The 18274-nt window shown below is 43.9% G+C and overlaps 1 pseudogene; it reads right to left on the reverse strand.

Moving 5' to 3' along the window:
• Nucleotides 1–1144: 1144 nt before the first annotated feature.
• LOC102270442 (ubiquinol-cytochrome c reductase complex assembly factor 2 pseudogene) lies at nucleotides 1145–17163 on the reverse strand (annotated as a pseudogene).
• Between the last annotated feature and the right edge of the window lie 1111 nt (nucleotides 17164–18274).

The raw sequence follows: 18274 nt of genomic DNA on the forward strand, positions 1-18274 counted from the left end.
AATAGCTAAATGCAGGTCATTCGGATACCCAGTTGCTGGTTGGGAATCACTATTCTTCAAGACGAGTGCTAAAAACTTCCCTGGTGGTCCAGTGGCTAAGAATCAGGGGATGCAGTTTTGACTCCTGGTCAGGGAACTAAGATCGCACATGTCACAGGGCAACTAAGACCTGATGCAGCCAAATATATAATAAACAAATAAATATTTACAGAGATGAATGCTAGATTTCTTACAGTGATACCCAGGGCCTCCATCATCTCCCGTTATATAGGTTCTGATTTGGCCCCAGCCTCATCTCTCTGCCTTTAGACTTTAGGGATTCACCAAGACAGTTTCTAAGTGGTTCATCCCCTGTGTACCCCAGGTCTCCTCACTTTTAAGGCACATCCCTGGGGTTATGTCCAATGGAGCCCACTCCCTCTTTCCGACTGGGAGAGGTACCTGCCTCAGGGCCCAGTAATGGCCTGGGCCCCCACATTCACTGCATTTCAGGAGCCTGTGTCTGTGAGGCCTGTCAACAGCACCTGCTTCCAGCCTGGCCCTTGTGAATGGTCAATAAGGAGCCATTTACTGAATAGTGGAAGGCAGTTTGATACTAAGGTTCCCAAAGAGCTACACCTCCCTATTCATACTCATGTAATCCTCTCTCCTCGAATCTGCCTTGGATGTGTGCCTCGCTAGAAGTCACCGCCCCCCACAGCCAGTTCTGGCCTAAACCTTAAGATTGGGAGCTTCTGCTTTTGTGTGCTCAGGAGCTCTGAGCTCCACACTGGGGAGACCACATGGAAAGGCCACGTGGAGACCTAAGGAAGCCAGGTGAGAGTGAGAATAGATGCCCCTGATGTATGACCCCAGTGCAGTTGTTCGAGTTATCCCTTAGCCATCTGAGCTTTTCCCAAAGCACCAGGCTCACAAGCGAAGAAGCCCCTTGGATTCTTTTCCCTTGGGTGTCCTAGCCAGAGCTGACATCCTGTGGAGCAGAGACAACTATCTCTGCTGCGTCCTTTTTGAATTCTTGAAACGCAGGACAGTGAGCAAATAAAGTTGCTGTTCTTTTTTTTAATGGGAAAAATCAGGGTGTTTTATTGATAATGGTAACATACATGACTTCATGGTTAGGTAGGCAGGGCTATAAGGCCTGAGCCTAGGCTTTGTGCTTCTCATTGGGCTTCTTGGGGACAAACTTCTGCCGTTTCTTCCACATGCCTTTATTCATCTCCTTAAACTCGTCCAACATATCTGTGGACAGGATCAGTTTGTACTCTTCCAAGGACAGGCCACTGAAGCTTGTGTGTCTGAGGTGAGGGTACTTGTGTTTGCAGTAGTTTGAATGGAGCCAGGCTAAGCTCTTGTACACCTGACTGCAGGCCTCAGGCTCTGCAGTCTGGGTGTTCTCTCCCTCCTGAAAGGCTTGTGCTATGCACTGCCACAAGTAAGTGCCCAACTTCCTGTCTGTTTGGTCTCGTCCCAGCCATTCCTCACAGAGCTTAAGAAAGCGCCCTTAGTGGCTGGCTGCCGATTTAGGCCCGCCTGACTCTGCCCCTGAGGGAAGAGTTGGCCCTCCGTTGTGGTTTTAAGCCATTAGTTGTGAGGAATTTCATTATGCAGCAGTGGCTACCTGATATAAGCTGATTAAACTGTTTCCTACTCCTCCTTGGGCCTCACAGAGGAACGGGCAGAATGTTATCACCAACATAAACACACTCAGTGCCCAGATCAGGACTAGCGTATTGTATACATTCATTTATTTGCTCACTCACTCATTCATTCATTCACTCATTTATTCTTTCACTAGATATTTATGGAGATCCTGCCATATGCCAAGGTACTGTGGATACACTGGTGACAAGACAGACAAAATCATGGAACTCATATAATATGAACTGTGATGTCAGTGTAAGAGCAATCATCCTGGGTAATATACCAGAATGACTGGCTAAAGACAGTAAAGAAAGCAAGACTATTATTGAACAGAAGCATAATGTCACACCAGTTGGGTTTATGTCTCAGCCATTTGGGGGAAAATATCAATTTGGAGCCTCATCTTGCATGATAAATGAAAATAAATTCCAGATGGACTAGAGTAAAATGTGGGAAGAAAATTACACAATAAAAATCTTGAAGATGAAATAAATATTTAATAACCTCTGGGTTGGGAAAGACTTTCTGAACTTTAAGAGAGCAAATCACAGGGACTTCCCTGGCGGTCCTGTGGTTAAGACTCCATGCTCCTACTGCAGGAGGCGTGAGTTTGATCCCTGGAGATCCCGCATGCCTACCACTGGGTGTGGCTGAGAAAAAATCCTGTTTAAAAAAGAGAGAGAGAATAAATCATAAAGGAAAAGATTGACATATTTGACTGTATACAAAGTTGAGTATCCCATATGTTTGAAAAGGGCATGACTAGGGACTTCCCTGGCATTCCAAAGGTAAAGGCTCCTTGCTCCCTAATGCAGTGGGTGCTGGTTCAATCCCTGGTTGGGGAACTAAGACCCCACATACCGACTAAAAACAAACAAAAATTATTATTTTAAAAAAGGCATGACTAAAATTGAAGTGAACTAGTAGAGAAAAATATTTGCAACAGGTATAACAGAAAAGTGATAAACATATTAATAAATTAACGTGGAATTAACAGGAAAAGCCAGTACCCAAAAGAAAGATGGGCAATTAATATGAAAGGACAATTCAAAGAAGAAACATAAAGAGCCAAAAAAGATAAAAGCCAAGTTTATCCCTGGTAATATTCAAATAATTTGCCCTTTGAAATACTGAGAGGCAGCCCTTTGCCTGTCAAATCAGCAATGATGTTTGAAATGTGGTTCCCTTTGGTGAGGAGAGTTCAGGGAAATGGGAGACCCTGTTCACATTCACCACAATCGGGGTGTGAAGGGGAGTGATTTTTATAGAGAAGGATTGGGCCCCAAGTTTAAAACTTGAAAATGCTCATATCTAAAAAAAAAAAGAAAATGCTCATATCTGTTAATTCATCATTTACACTACTGGAAAGAATCTGGCAAATGGAAAAGAATTTCACCCCAAGGATTTTTATGGCATCATTAAAATTTTTTTAAAAATTTATTTATATATTTATTTTTGGCTGTGCTTGATCTTTGACTTCTTGCGGTGGCTTCTCTTGTTGCGGAACATGGGTTCTAGGGTGCATGGGCTTGAGTCATTGTGGTGCAGGGGGCTCAGTTCCCCTGTGGCATGTGGGATCTTAGTTCCCAGACCAGAAATTGAACCTGCATTCGCTGTGTTGCAAGGTGGATTCTTAACCACTGGACCACCAGGGAAGTCTCTATGGCACCATTTTTTAATAAAGCAAAACAAACAAAACCAAATTGGAAATAATTTAACTATGACCTACTAGCATTTGACAAAGGTCCATGGGATATTAATTGGTATTTGAGAATAAAAGCCTCCTTAATAAAATGAATGTGGGAAATGCTGACTTGAATGAAGCTAAGTGAGATGCAGGAGCTTTAATTAACATGCTAGTGTCCATGATAACTGTAATAAGAAGGGCCCTCCTAGGTATTTTTTGCTAAACAAATTTATGTATCCCTCTATTTTCAGTTTTTCAGCAACTGTTGTCAACTATCAAGTCATTTCTTCCACCTCATTCTATTGGCCACCTCATGGCCCAAGACTTACTCAGATCAAGGGGTGGGGAAATAGATTCCTCCCTTTGATGGAAGTGGCTGTGAAATCAGATGGCAAAGGGCAAGGAGACAGGAAGGGGTGAAAAACTGGAGCCATTTTTGCAGTCTACCAGAGCCCTTTCTTCACATGTATGAGGAAAGGTAAATTACTAGCAGTTAAAAAATTTATTTACTTATTTATTTGAGTGTACCAGGTCTTAGTTTCGGCATGTGGAATATGGTTCCCTGACCAGGAATCAAACCTGGGCCCCTTGCATTGGGAGCCCAGAGTCTTAGCCACTGGACCACCAGGGAAGTCCCAAATAAATAGCAGTTGTTACTTGAAGAAGTAAGTCTTCTTCCCCAAGTCTCAGTGGCTTGATACAACCTTTTTTTTTTCCCCCCCACAGGATAGCATGATGCAGTCAGTGGGGTAGAGCTACCCCATCTGGCAGCTCTGGGCTCCTTTAGCTCCCTTGCTCCCACCCCTCATCCTCTCCATCAGTGAATGTTGAAAGAGAGGAGGGGCATACGTGGGAGGTCTTGGGGATCACACCTGGAGGTCGGACACACATCTGCACACTAGCTCTTTGGTTCACATAACCAATTGCAAGGGAGGATGTAGTCCAGTCCCAAAGGGGCAACGGTGAGTGGTGTTAGTGAGCAATTAGTCTCTACAACATGTTTGGGAACACGCTGTATCTGAAAGTAGAGAAGGGTTATTGTGTTGATTTATTTGTTTTCGTGTATATCACTTGTCTTCCTTCTCTAGGTTGTAAGCTCCAGGAAGGCAGTTTTGTTCACCATTTCACCAACCAGGGGCCCAGTAAGCGCTCAACAAATATATGTGGAATAAATGAATGAATGGATGAGTGAATGAAAAATTCAACACTTTCACAGGATACAATATTATGAACCAATTAAAACTGATGTGTCTAAGATTCCGGAAACACGAAAAATTGTTTACATGTGAACATTTAGGTAGGGTCTAGGTTAGGTACCACAGATCCCCTGGAGGAGGAAATGGCAACCCATTCCAGTAGGTTTGCTTGAAGAATTCCATGGACAGAGGATCCTGGAGGGCTACAGTCCAGGGGGTTGCAAAGAGTCTGACATGACTGAGGGACTCACACTTTCACTTTCAGGTTAGGTACGATACGAATCCATAACAGAATACAATAAAACAGTAGCTTAAACAAAGGAGAACTTTATTTCTCTCTAACCAATAGAAGTATCAATAACCTCAGATATGCAGATGACACCACCCTTATGGCAGAAAGTGAAGAACTAAAGAGGCTCTTGATGAAAGTGAAAGAGGAGAGTGAAAAAGTTGGCTTAAAACTCAATATTCAGAAAACTAAGATCATGGCATCCGGTCCCATCTCTTCATGGCAAATAGATGGGGAAACAGTGGCTGACTTTATTTTTTCCGGCTCCAAAATCACTGGAGATGGTGACTGCAGCCATGAAATCAAAAGATGCATACTCCTTGGAAGAAAAGTTATGACCAACCTAGAAAGCATATTAAAAAGCAGAGACATTACTTTGCCAACAAAGGTCTGTCTAGTCAAAGCTATGGTTTTTCCAGTAGTAAAGTATGGGTGTGAGAGTTGGACTATAAAGAAAGCTGAGCACTGAAGAATTGATGCTTTTGAACTGTGGTGTTGGAGAAGACTATTGAGAGTCCCTTGGACTGCAAGGAGGTCCAACCAGTCCATTCTAAAGGAGATCAGTCCTGAGTGTTCATTGGAAGGACTGATGTTGAACCTGAAACTCCAATACTTTGGCCACCTGATGTGAAGAGCTGACTCACTTGAAAAGACCCTGATTCTGGGAAAGATTGAAGGAAGGAGGAGAAGGGGACAACACAGGATGAGATGGTTGGATGGCATCACCAACTCGATGGACAAGAGTTTGGGTAAACTTTGGAAGTTGGTGATGGACAGGGAGGCCTGCCGTGCTGTGGTCCACGGGGTTGCAAAGAGTTGGACACGACTGAGCGACTGAATGGAACTGAACTGAACCAATAGACCAAGCATAAACAGTCCAAGGCTTCATGGTGTCAGTATGGAGGCTTCATGGCATCAGAGAGCCAAGCTGCTTTGACCAATGGCTCTCCTGTTCCTAGGGGAGTGCCCTGGCCTGAGTGGTCCTAGGTTGCTCCCACCACATCCATATTCTATGTTCTTCATGTGGGAAGGGGAAAAGGAAAATGGAGACTCATCCTATGGTTCTTCTTGAGCATAGATGAATTGAGAAATAAAATCTTAGCTTTGGTGTCTACTTTATTCTGAAGGTCATCTCTTTGCTTTTTTCCCAGGGCAAAGAGCAGATGTGTACAGTGAGGTCAGGTCCTGAATGACCAGTCAAAGAGAATATAGCTCCTTGTTGGGAGGGATTGGGGGCAGGAGGAGAATGGGACGACAGAGGATGAGATGGCTGGATGGCATCACTGACTCGATGGACGTGAGTCTGAGTGAACTCCGGGAGTTGGTGATGGACAGGGAGGCCTGGCATGCTGCGATTCATGGGGTCGAAAAGAGTCGGACACGACTGAGCGACTGATCTGATCTGATCTGATCAGGTAAATACAAGCTGTTTGCAAAGATGGGCAGCATGCAGATTTGCACATATGATATGGTCAGAAATATATAAACATATATTCAGTAAAATGACAGGAAGGAAATACAACAAAATACCATAATGAGATTGTCTCTCAGATGTAGGTGAAGTGTTTTTTTTCATTTTTATTATTGTATCTTGCTGTATTTTTCAAAAGTTTCATAATGAGCAAGCATTAAGATCTTTTAAATTTTATTTATTGTGACATATCAAACACCTATCAAAAAAAAAGCCCACAAAACCCCCCAAACAAAAAGCAAAAGCACAGGATAATGAATCATTGAGTGAACACTCATGCATACACATCCACAGTGGGGAAAAAAAAAGATGTCATTGATGCATTCTAGAAAATGTTTTGTCCTATTTTATTCATAAAACTTCCTGCTTTCTGACAGGTTACCACCATTTAGACTTGATGGAATCCTTTCTTTGGTTTTCTTAGTAGTCTTGCCACCTACGTGTGCTTCTTAAACACTATAGTCTAATCTGGACTCTTTTAAAACTCTATGTAAATGGGAACCATATTGCATATACTCTTTCATATATGTTTTTTTCCTTTCACTCAACATTCTGTTTGTGAGATAAATCCATGTTGTGACAAGTACTAGTACCTACTGTGTTTATTCTACGCAGTCAAGATATTTATTCTCGTTATCACATAATGTCCCATGGTGTGAATCTACTACAAAGTACGTATCCATCTTCCTCTGATGAACATTTGTGTTGATTCCCTTGAAGGGCTTTGCAAGTAGGACAGCTATGAAGAGCTTTGCACAGGCTTCCTGGTGTCCATCCACCAGTCTCTTTAGGATATAGATAGAGAGGCAGAAGTTCTGAGTCACTGGGAATAACAATGCCAAATTGTTCCCAAAGTGGTTAAACCACTGCCACTCACTCCTTCTGCAGTGCGTGGGAGTTTTGGTTGCTCCCTATCTTTTAGCACCCACACGTGGTATTGTCAGATTTTGCCATTTTTGTCATTTCCAGGTATAGAGGGGAAGGTGTCCTTTTTTGGCCTCACCGCATGGTATGTGGGATCTTAGCTCCCCCGCCAGGGATCAAACCTTTGTCCCCTGCTTTGAAAGCGTGGAGTCTTAACCTCCGGACCAATCAGAAAGTTCTGAGGGGTAGGTGTTTTAATTCACATTTCCCACTGAACTTCAGAACCTATTGATACCTTTACTGCCATATGGATTTCCTCCTATGTAAAGGGTCTGCTTAAGAGTTCTGCTCACTTTTCTTTTGGGGTTGGCTGTTTGTTTTTGAAGGAGTTACTTCTATATCCCCTACTCAAATCCTTAGTCTACATCATATGTTGGAAATATCTTCTCCCACTCTGACCATTTGGTAATGGTATCTTTTTAATGGAAAATCTCAAAACATACACCAAAGTGGAGAGAACAGTGTAATGAATTCCCAAAGGCTTATTAGCAGCTTCAACAATTGTCAGTGTATTTGTTGTTTAGTCGCTGAGTGATGTCTCACTTTTCTGTGACCCCGTGAACTGTAGCCTGCCAGGCTCCTCTGTCCATGGGATTACCCAGACAAGAATGCTGGAGTGAGCTGCCATTTCCTTCTCCCAGGGATCTTTCCAATCCAGGGATCGAACTTACGCCTCTGTATTGGCAGGCAGATTCTTTCCAACTGAGCCACCAGAGAAGCCTGTCAGTATATAGCCAATCTCATTTCCTCTCTACCTACACTTCTTCCCCCTTGGGTTATTTTATGCAAATTCTAAAAGTCTTATTATTTTATCAAAGAAAATTTAGTAAGTATCTCTAAGCAATAAAGACCTTTTAAAATATAAATATATAACCATATCACTCTAAGACATCTTTTGATGAATACAAATTATTAACATTGATTAGCCAAATGTAACAATCTTGTCTTTTGTAGTTAGTGCTTTTTGAGTCTTGATTAAGAAATCTTAGCACAATTATGTAAAGTTTAAAAGTAAAATAAAATTTAAAAAAAATTAAAAAAAAGAAATCTTAGCAGATGTTAGCTATTATATATGGAATGGATAAACAACAAGGTCCTACTGTATAGCATGGGGAACTGTATTCAATATCTTGTGTTAAACCACAATGGAAAAGAAGATTTTAAAAGTATGTATATAATATGTCTATGTATAACTGAATCACTTAACTGTGCAGCAGAAATTAACACATTTTAAAACAACTATACTTCAATTTTTAAAAATTAAAAAAGGAGAAATCTTTTCTCTTCCTTGCAGTTATGCTACATTATCTTTTAAAACTTTTTCATTTTATTTTTCAATTTGGGTCTGTGATCTACCTAAAGTTGATTATTGTGCTTAGTATGAGGTAGGAGTCTAATGTAATTTTCATCCAATTAGATAGGAAACTCAGTATATTTATTGAAAAGATCATCTTTTTCTCTTTTTTTGCAGTAAAAACCTCTATCACAAGTCAGGGGGCCATAGGTACATAGGTATACTTCTAGAATCTCTACTCTAGTTCACCAATCATTGAATTAATTTCCATTGCTTTACAAGTATTTTTAAAAATATTTATTTTTATTTACTCATTTGATTGCACTGAGTCTCAGTTGCAGCAGTGGAATCTTTAGTTGTACCATTTGGGATCTTGTTCCCTGGCCAAGGATCAAACCCTAGCCCCTGCATTGGGAGCGTGGAGTCTTAGCCACTGGACCACCAGAGAAGTCTGGCTTTATAAAAAGTCTTGATATCAGCGAGGGTGGAAACTATCTCCTTGTTTTTTCACTAAGAGTATCTTTGTTATAATTGGCTCTTTGATTTTAGTATAAAATTTAGAATCCACCTGCAAGTTGCACAGAAAAAAGCTTTTAATCTAGATTATGAATGGATAGAACATATAGGTAAATTCAAGGGAAACTGCTATCCAAATCCAATAACATGGTATATCAAACCATTATCTAGATTTTTTAAAAAGTCTTTTACAAAGGTCCCTTATATAGGCTTTTCATACAGTTTGTTAGATTTATTACCAGTCACTTGATCATTTACGCTAATATAGATGGCTACTTTTCTCCACCTTTGTTTGGTTTATGACTGGTATGTGGCAATAAAATTGATTTTTATACATTGATTTTATATCCAGTTACCTAGCTAAGTTCTGTTATGAATTTTAATAAATTAGTCTGTAGAGTCTTCTGAACATTCTTTAGCCAGAATCACATAATCTATTAATAATGATGCCAATAACTTTTTATTTATTTTCCTGCTTTACTTCAGAGTTAAGGTTTCCAGGACAAAGTTGAAAAGAAGCAATAACAACAGGCATCTTTCTTTGTCTTATTCCACACTTAGAAGGAAAACTTTTAATATTTAACCATTAAATATTTAAATGCATGTGTGCTAAGTCACTTCAGTCATGTCTGACTCTTTGTGACCCTACGGACTATAGCCCGCCATGCTCCTCTGTCCATGGGATTCTCCAGGCAAGAATACTGGAGTGGGTTACCATGCCCTCAGCCAGAGGATCTTTCCAACCCAGGGATCAAACCCACATCTCAAACCTGCGTCTCTTAAGTCTCTTGCATTGGCAGGCAGGTTCTTTACCACTGGTGCCACCTGGGAAGCCCCAATATTTTAATACTTAACCATAAATGATGCTTGCTGTAGGTTTTTGGTAGTGCTCTTCATCAGAAGGTTTTTTGAAATATTTATTTGGCTGCACCCGGTCTTGGTTGTGACACTGGGGCTCATCTGCCTTGGTTTTGTCATGTAGGATCTTTAGCTGCAGCATACGAACTCTTAGTTGTGGCACGTAGGATCTAGTTTCCTGACCAGGAATTGAATCCAGGCCCTGGGCATTGGGAGTGCAGAGTCTTAGCCACTGGACCACCAGGGAAGTCCCTCCTGGTTCATTCTTACCTTAATGACCTCAGGTCTCAGCTTAAAAGGAAGAGCTGAGGTTCAGACTGTCCAGTCTGGGTGGATCTGGGCCTTTACTTTTGCTCAAACCATCTTTTGCATGGAAGAAGGCATTTGTCCCAAAGGCATTTGAGTTTTGAACTCCACTCTTGTTTTATTCAGAGTTTTCAATACTATTTCCTTACCCTCTTATTGGTGTGTGTGCTCAGTCATGTCCAACTCTTTGAGACCCCATGGACTGTAACCCGCCAGGCTCCTCTGTCCATGGGATTTCGCAGGCAAGAATACTGGAGTGAGTTGCCATCTCCTTCTCCAGGGGGTCTTCCCAACATAAGTGTCAAACCCGCATCTCTCGCGTCTCCTGTATTGGCAGATGGATTCTTTACCACTGCACCTCCTGGGAAGCCCTCCCTCTAACTAGTGTTTTGCTGCTTTTAATAATTTTTTCCCCCATAGATTTCATCCTGCATTTTTGTCTGTTCTCCAATGAAGATGGTTTTTGGTTTATTTAGAACACCATTCCTGGCAGAAAAAGTCCTATTATTTTTTCTTCTGCAAAATTGAATTTGTTATGCTTTCTGAAATTAAAATATCTTTCCCCCCAATTATATATACTAAAAAATCCCCTGTAAAAAAAAAAGACAACCAAGTTTTTAAAAATAAGAAAATCTAAATGATCTAAATCCCATTGCCCAGAGATACCACTGTTGACATTTACTTGACTACACATTCATACTTCTTTCTATTCAGATATGCACAGTTTTACATATATCATTTTATATAAACGGCGTCATGTTATACACACTGTTGTTTTCACGTAGTTCCTTTACATTCAACCCTATTTTGTGTTTACCCTTCCCCATCTCCTATCCTGACCGAGGTCACCAGTGTTGCCAACGTTAACAGCCTGAGTGTATCCTAAGGTAGTTTTCCCCACTGTCACTCAAATATGCAAACATATATATACATATATATTTATGAGGGATTCATTTTAATCACTGCACTCGTACCACCAATAGAATCACTTCTCTGCATCTAGCTTTTCTCAGTTAAAATCCCTTCAAATCAGCTTGTAGAGTTCTAATTCATTCGTAATGACTGCATTGATGATATGGGTGAACCACAATTGGTAAATCCATCAAGCATTACCTTAATTATATTTAAAAGACCTTCATTTTATGAATGAAAACTCAGCCACTGTGGTCTAAGATGCATGCCTACTGCCAGCGTCAGGGCCACACTCCAGCCAAGAGGAAGGGCAGAGACAGGGAGAGTCTCACTTTTGCCTTTAGAAACACAACCTGAAGTTGCCTGCTTTGTTTCTTGCCTCATTCTATCCTCCAGAAGACAGTTATGAGGCCTCACCTGGCTCCAAAGAGACTGAGAAACATAGTCTTGGCCAGGGGACCAGATGTCTGATTCCAAATGCTATTCCAGTAGAAGGGGAAAAGAACAACATCTGCTGATGAGGCATTCAACCTTGCTTCCCTGGTGGCTCAGTAGTAAAGAATCCGCCTGCCGATGCAGGAGACTCAAATTCGATCCCTGGTCGGGAAGATCCCCTGGAGGAGGGAATGGTAACTCATTCCAGTATTCTTGCCTGGGAAATCCCATGGACAGCAGAGCCTGGTGGGGCTACAGTCCAAGGGGTCTCAAAGAGTCAGACACAACTGAGCAACCAAGCATGAATGCACATAGAACTTACATAGGGTAAAATTCATCCTTTTTAGTGTACTGTTCTATGGGTTTGACAAATACACTGTTATTTTTCAGTTGCTAAGTTGTGTCCAACTCACAGAGAGTCAGACACCACTGAAGCAATTTAGCACGCATCCCAAACAGGATTCCATTGTATGGATATACCACAGGTTGTCCATTCATCTGCTGAAGAACACTTGGGTTGTTTCTAGTTTGGACATTATGACTAAAGCCACTATTCATATGGCAAACTGCTTTTTATGTGAATTTAAGTTTTCATTTCTCTTCGGTAAATACCTAGGAATGGTATTGTTGGATCATACAGTAAGAATATGTTTAACTTTATAAGAAACAACTGAACTGTTATCTAAAGTATCTGTACTGTTTTGCACTCCTGTCAACAATGCATGAGAGTTCCAACTGTTCACATCCTTGGCAGCTCTAGATATTGTCCATTTATTGCTGTTGTTTGCCATTCTAATAGATGTGGAGTGGTATCTCACTGTGGTTTCTCTTTTTGTTTTAACCAAAGAATCAAACTATTATCCTACCTAGGAAGGATAAGGCAGGCTGGATGGATTGGTTCCCCTGGTATTTTGGACAATTCTCATGCCTTCTATCCCAGATGTCCAGAGCCCTCTGAACATCATCTCAGTTTTTTTTTTTTTTTTTGGCTGTCTTCTACTTTTTAGGAATTTCTTACCTTATGAATTCAACCTCCTCAGAAATCCATTTTCCCACTTTTCCTTGCAGCTGTGGTACGGGTGTGTGTCCATTCAGATTCATCCAAAATTCCATCATTTCCTTCCCTCTGATATTTGGGTGCTCGGCTTTCCTCTTTGATCACGTGTGCACTAATCTCCAAATCTTCACAAACTTCACCCTGTAAACTCAGCTAGTTCAAGCAGGGCATTTGAAACTACAGAGTTGGTTGCAGTTGCAAGGTTCCCTGCCCTCTAGGGCTTCCTAGGTGGCTCTTGTGGTAAAGAACTCTCCTGCCAATGCCAGAGACATAAGAGACGCTGGTTTGATTCCTGGGTAGGGAAGATTCCCTGGAGGAGGGCATGGCAACCCACCCCAGTATTCTCACCTGGAGAATCCCATGGACCGGGGAGCCTGGCAGGCTACAGTCTGTGGGGTCACAGAATCGGACACAAGTGAAGGGACTTAATGCACACACGCACAAGGTCCCCCAAAGTACCAGGGCTGTTTCCATTGTCTGCTTTGTAACAGACCATCCCAACATGTAGTGGCTTAAAACAACATTGTTTCTCATGATTCTATACTGTGAGCTGATGGGATGATTCTTCTGCTTCATGTGGTATTGCCTGGGGGTCACTCAAGGGGCTCTGCATTTAGCTGGTGGCTGGAAGGGCACAGAAGATCCAAGATGACTGGATCTTTTGGAGCCCTGGGCACTTCCTGTCTGCCGGGTGCCTTGGGTCTTATCCTTGTGGCCTTTCTCTCCTCATGATATCTCATCCTCTAGGGCCTCTTTGTATGACTTCACTCTCCAGGAAGGGAGCTTGGACTTCCTTACAGCATGGCAGCTGGATTCCAGGAGAGTAAGAGCAAAAGCGGTAAGGTTTCCTACAGCCCAGGCTCAGAAGTGGCACAGCACCACTTTCACTGTGTTCTAAATCCAAGCAAGTCATGAATTTGGCTCAGATTCAAGGGGAAGGGAAATGGGCTCTGTAACTTAAATATATATATATGTTTGTCTTAGTTGTGGCCCAAAGGATCTTTCAGCTGTGTCATGTGGGATGTAGTTCCCTGGCCAGTGATCAAACCTGGGCCCCCTGTGTTGGGAGCATGGAAACTTAGTCACTAGACCACCATGGTAGGGTTTTTTTTTAATTTATTTATTTTTAATTGAATAATAATTGCCTTACAATATTATGTTGATTTCTGCCATACATCAACATGAATCAGCCATAGGTGTACATATATCCCCTCTCTCTTGAAACTTCCTGCTGCCTCCCTCCCCATCCCACCCTTCTAGATTGTCACAGAGCCCTGGTTTGAGTTTGCCACCAGGGAAGTTTTTAAAAATGTATTTGTTTTTGGCCATGCCACATGGCATGTGAGATCTTAGTTCCCTGACCAGGGATCAAACCTGTGCCCCTCACTATCCCTGCAATGGAAGTGTGTGGAGTCCCAACCACTGGACCACCAGAGAAGTTTGCCCTCTGTAATTCTTGATGAGAGGGATAGTATGTGCATATTGAGATGAAGAAAATCTTGGTGACTGTTTTTGGAGACTACCTACCATGGGTGGCTTAAATGAGGTAGAAGTTTCTCCCTCTCATGAGTCCAGGGCTCCTCCAGTGTGATGGGTACAGAGGTTCCTTCTATCCTGTTGCTCTTTTGTCCTTATTATGTTGCCCTTGTCCACTTGTTTTAATGTGATCACTCCCTCATTGAAATTCCAGCAAATGAGAAAGTTGAAGAAGGATGGAGTCTACCCTTCCATGAAAGCCATGGCCTATACATTGCTCATTCACTTCCAACATGGCCCATCAGCCAGAGTGAAGTTGTATGGCCTTTTAAATGCAAATGAAGCCAGGAGATACAGTCTTTAGTCTAGTGGCCAGAGGCCCAGAGGAAAATTCTGCATGGGGGACAGCAGGTATAAAGGCCCTGAGGTGAGAATGAGCTTGACTTACTGGAGAAACAGCAAGAAGGCCAGTGTAGCTCCAGTAGGGGAAGTAAGGGGAAGAGAGGAAAGAGGGGAGGACAGAGAGATGGACAGGTCTTTATATAAACTTATGTTTTCTTTTTTTAATTAAAAAAATTTAATTATTTATTTTGGCTGCACTGGGTGCTCGCCGAGGCACGTGGGCCCTTAGTTGGGGCGTGCAGGGTTCTTTAGTTGACGCTTGTAGGCTTAGTTGTGGGTTCCCGGACCAGGGATTGAACGCGGGTGCCCCATCCCTACCAGCCTGGTTGCACTGAGAGTGCTGAGTGCTATCTGCTGGACCACCAGGCAAGTCCCTGAATATGTGTTTGCAGTTCTCTGCAGTAAACGCCTTCCTTTGTGGAATTGCTGGATGGTGTGCTGCGATTCATGGGGTCGCAAAGAGTCGGACACGACTGAGCGACTGATCTGATCTGATCTGATCTGATGTGTAGGTGACTATTTAAAATTTTTAAATATATGTATTTATTTTGGGGGCAGTGTCAGGTCTTAGTTACAACACTCAGGATATTCCATTGTGGTGTTGCAGCAGCTTAGGCATGCAAGGCATGTGGAATTCTAGGTCCCCAATCAGGGATTGAACACATGCCCCTTGCACTGCAGGGCAGATTCGTAACCACCGGACCTCCATAGAAGTCCCTGTGACTATTTAAATTTATAAGAAACTACCAAGCTCTTTTCCAAGGTGGTGGTTCTATTCCACATTTCCAACTGCTCCTCATGTCTGCTGACACTTGACAGGGTCTGTCTTTTTAATTTTCGTCACTCTAGTGGGCGTGTAGTGGTGTTTCACTGTGGTTTTAGCTTGTATTTCCCTCATGACTAATGATGTTGAACGCTTTTTCACGTGTTATTCGGCTAGTCACATCTCTTCTTTGGTGACGTGTCTGTTCAAATCCTTCAGCCATTTAAAAAAGTAAGTGATTTGCCTCACTTTTCAGAAAGCTTCCCTTGGCTGCTGGGGGGAGGGTGGACGCTGGTGGGGGTGGGGAGAATGGAAGCAGGGAGTCGGGGAAGGGACTGTAGCTTCCACAGAGGCGAGTTTGTCACAGACTCAACCCATGGCTTGTTTTCTGGGAAAGTCAACAACCCCAACACTTGGGCTGCTGCCAAGAGAGTCTGAGACACTTTACAGATCTCGTGGGGTTCAGGGCAGCCCTGCTTCCTGGAGTTGGGCACTGTGGGGAGGGGTCTGCCCTCCATCTCTGTCTCTTCCTTTCCCCAGTGGGATGGAGACCCTGGGCTGGAGACCAGCTGGCATATTAGGGTCTGTTCCAGTACAGCTATGCTTGTGCTTAGTCACTCAGTTGTGTCCGACTCTTTGCGACCCCATGGGCTGTATGGACTGCAGCCCACCAGGCTCTTCCGTTCATGGAATTCTCCAGGCAAGAACACTGGAGTGGGCTGCCATTTCCATTTCTGGGGAGTACAGCTGTACCTGTGGTTAAAATATTGGAATGCTTCACATTGCCACCACCTCAGCCCATTCCCTTGGAACACCTCGGACTTCCCCACATCTCAGCAGCCAAAGGGGGACCCCAAGACTCCGACCCAGCCCTGCAGCCACATCTGATTGGATGGTGCCTGGGTTGTGGGGCTGTTAGACTGGGGACAGCCTGGGCCTGGCTGGAATTGGAAGAATCAGATCAGGAGGCTGAGACTGAGAGGTAGAAGGAGGATTTTTTTCTGAAGGGGAGCCCAGAACTGGAGACATGAATTGTTTAGTCACTATGGTGTGTCCGACTCTTTTGTGACTCCATGGACTATAGCCCGCCAGTCTCCTCTGTCCTTGGGGTTCTCTAGGCAAGAATATTGGAGTGGGTTGCCATTTGCTTCTCCAGGAGATCTTCCTGTCCCAAGGATTGAACCCATGTCTGCAGATTCTTTACCACTGAGTCACCTGGGAAGCCTTGAATTGCTAGTAACAATAACAACAATGATATTGATAATGATTAACATTCACTGAGCATTTACTGTGTGCTAGGCAGGCCTGATTCTCACGGACCTCACAAAATCCTCACAAGAAACTGGACCACTGCTGCCGCATCCTGGCCCCCTGCTCCCACCCCTGCCCCCAGTAGTCAGGTCCCCACGCCCAGCCAGAGGAAGACTGTTGACTCCTGAGTCAGATCAGGGCCCTCCTGGCTCAGAACTTCCTCTGGTCCCTGATTGCCCCTGGCTCACTGCGCTTCAGCCACCTTGAGACGCCTGAGCAGGCAGGCTCTGCTCACTCCAGACCTGGTGGTGGTAGTGGCGTGTTGATTCTTCTGTGACAGGACTCGGCCAGGCCTGGGCAGTGGCAGTGTTTAATAGCCAGTGCCGCCTGGGGCTCGGCTGTGACCCTCTTCCGGACTCCAAATACTCACCCCCGACTCCAACAGGTCACTCAGACTCTGTCCCATGACTGGCATTCAGTTTCCCCTTTTTCTGTCCTGAGCCCAGGCCCGGGGAGCTGTGGGTGTGCTGCCTGGACGGGGCTTCCTGCCGCTGGCCCATCCCCCTATAGCCCCTAACCTCAGGTTCCTCCTTCCCTAGCTGTGGCTCCTCTCCTGTTGGGGCTAAAAGTCCTTGTCATCTCCTGGGTGGCCTCCCTCAGTACGGGCTTCCAGCCACTTCCTCATTTGGCGGGGGCAGCCCAGCCTGGCTGAGTGTCACCCCTTGCCCCCACCTGCCTCACCCCAAAGCCCTAGGCCGGTGTCTGTGCTGTGTGGATCTGTGTGACTGCCTAGTCTTCTCCCTCTTTCTCTGCCTGGTCACCACTTTCTCCTTCCCTCGCCTCCATCTTGGCTCTTTTCTCTTTTTCTTTAAGGGCCAGATATCTGTCTTTGGGTCCTGGGTTCTATGTCCACCTTTATTTGCTGTGTCACTTTGGGTGAGTGTCTTTACCCTTCTCTAAAATGGAATAAAAGCATCTACCTCCTCAGAAGGGTGTGCTGTGTTTCATTGTTTAGTCATGTCCGACTCTTCCGGACCCCATGGACTGTAGCCCACCAGGCACCTCTGTCCATGGGGATTCTCCAGGCAAGAATACTGGAGTGGGTAGCCTATCCCTCCTCCAGGGGATCTTCCCAACCCAGGGATAGAACCCAGGTCTCCCACACTCCAGGTGGATTCTTTACCATCTGAGCCACCAGGGAAACCCAAGAATACTAGAGTGGGTAGCCTATCCCTTCTCCAGGTGATCTTCTAACCCAGGAATCAAACCAGGGTCTCCTGAATTACAGGTGGATTCTTTACCAACTGAGCTACCAGGGAAGCCACCTCAGAATGGTGTGCTTGGGTTTAAATGCATTAACACTTGGACAGGGTGCCTGTGCATTACTAAAACCCATATCCTGGTGGTCTCTTTTAATATCCTATGAACATTACAAGGTTCTGATTGTCACGTAAATATAACTGGTGCTTATAAAAAGCTGACACGGGTCAGACCCTGTTCTAGAGATACAAATTCATTAGACCCCACAACACCCTTCAAAGTAGGTACTATTTTACTCCTTGTTTTACAGGTGAGGAAACTGAGGCCCAGAGAGGTTGAGTGACTTGCTCAAGGTTGTCCAGCCAGGAAGAGGCAGAGATTAGCTCCAATCACGGTCAGCCAGAGCCCCTCCTGTGACAACGATGGCAGACCTCTGTCTGGGGGTGAAGGTTGAATGGACACATGCGCCCATTGCCCTTCATTCTAACCACTGGAGGCTGCAGCCTGGGGTGTCTGGGCCTAATTCTCTTTGATGA

The sequence above is a fragment of the Bos mutus genome, chromosome 18, assembly GCF_027580195.1.
Source record: "Bos mutus isolate GX-2022 chromosome 18, NWIPB_WYAK_1.1, whole genome shotgun sequence".
In the NCBI taxonomy this organism is placed as follows: domain Eukaryota; kingdom Metazoa; phylum Chordata; class Mammalia; order Artiodactyla; family Bovidae; genus Bos; species Bos mutus.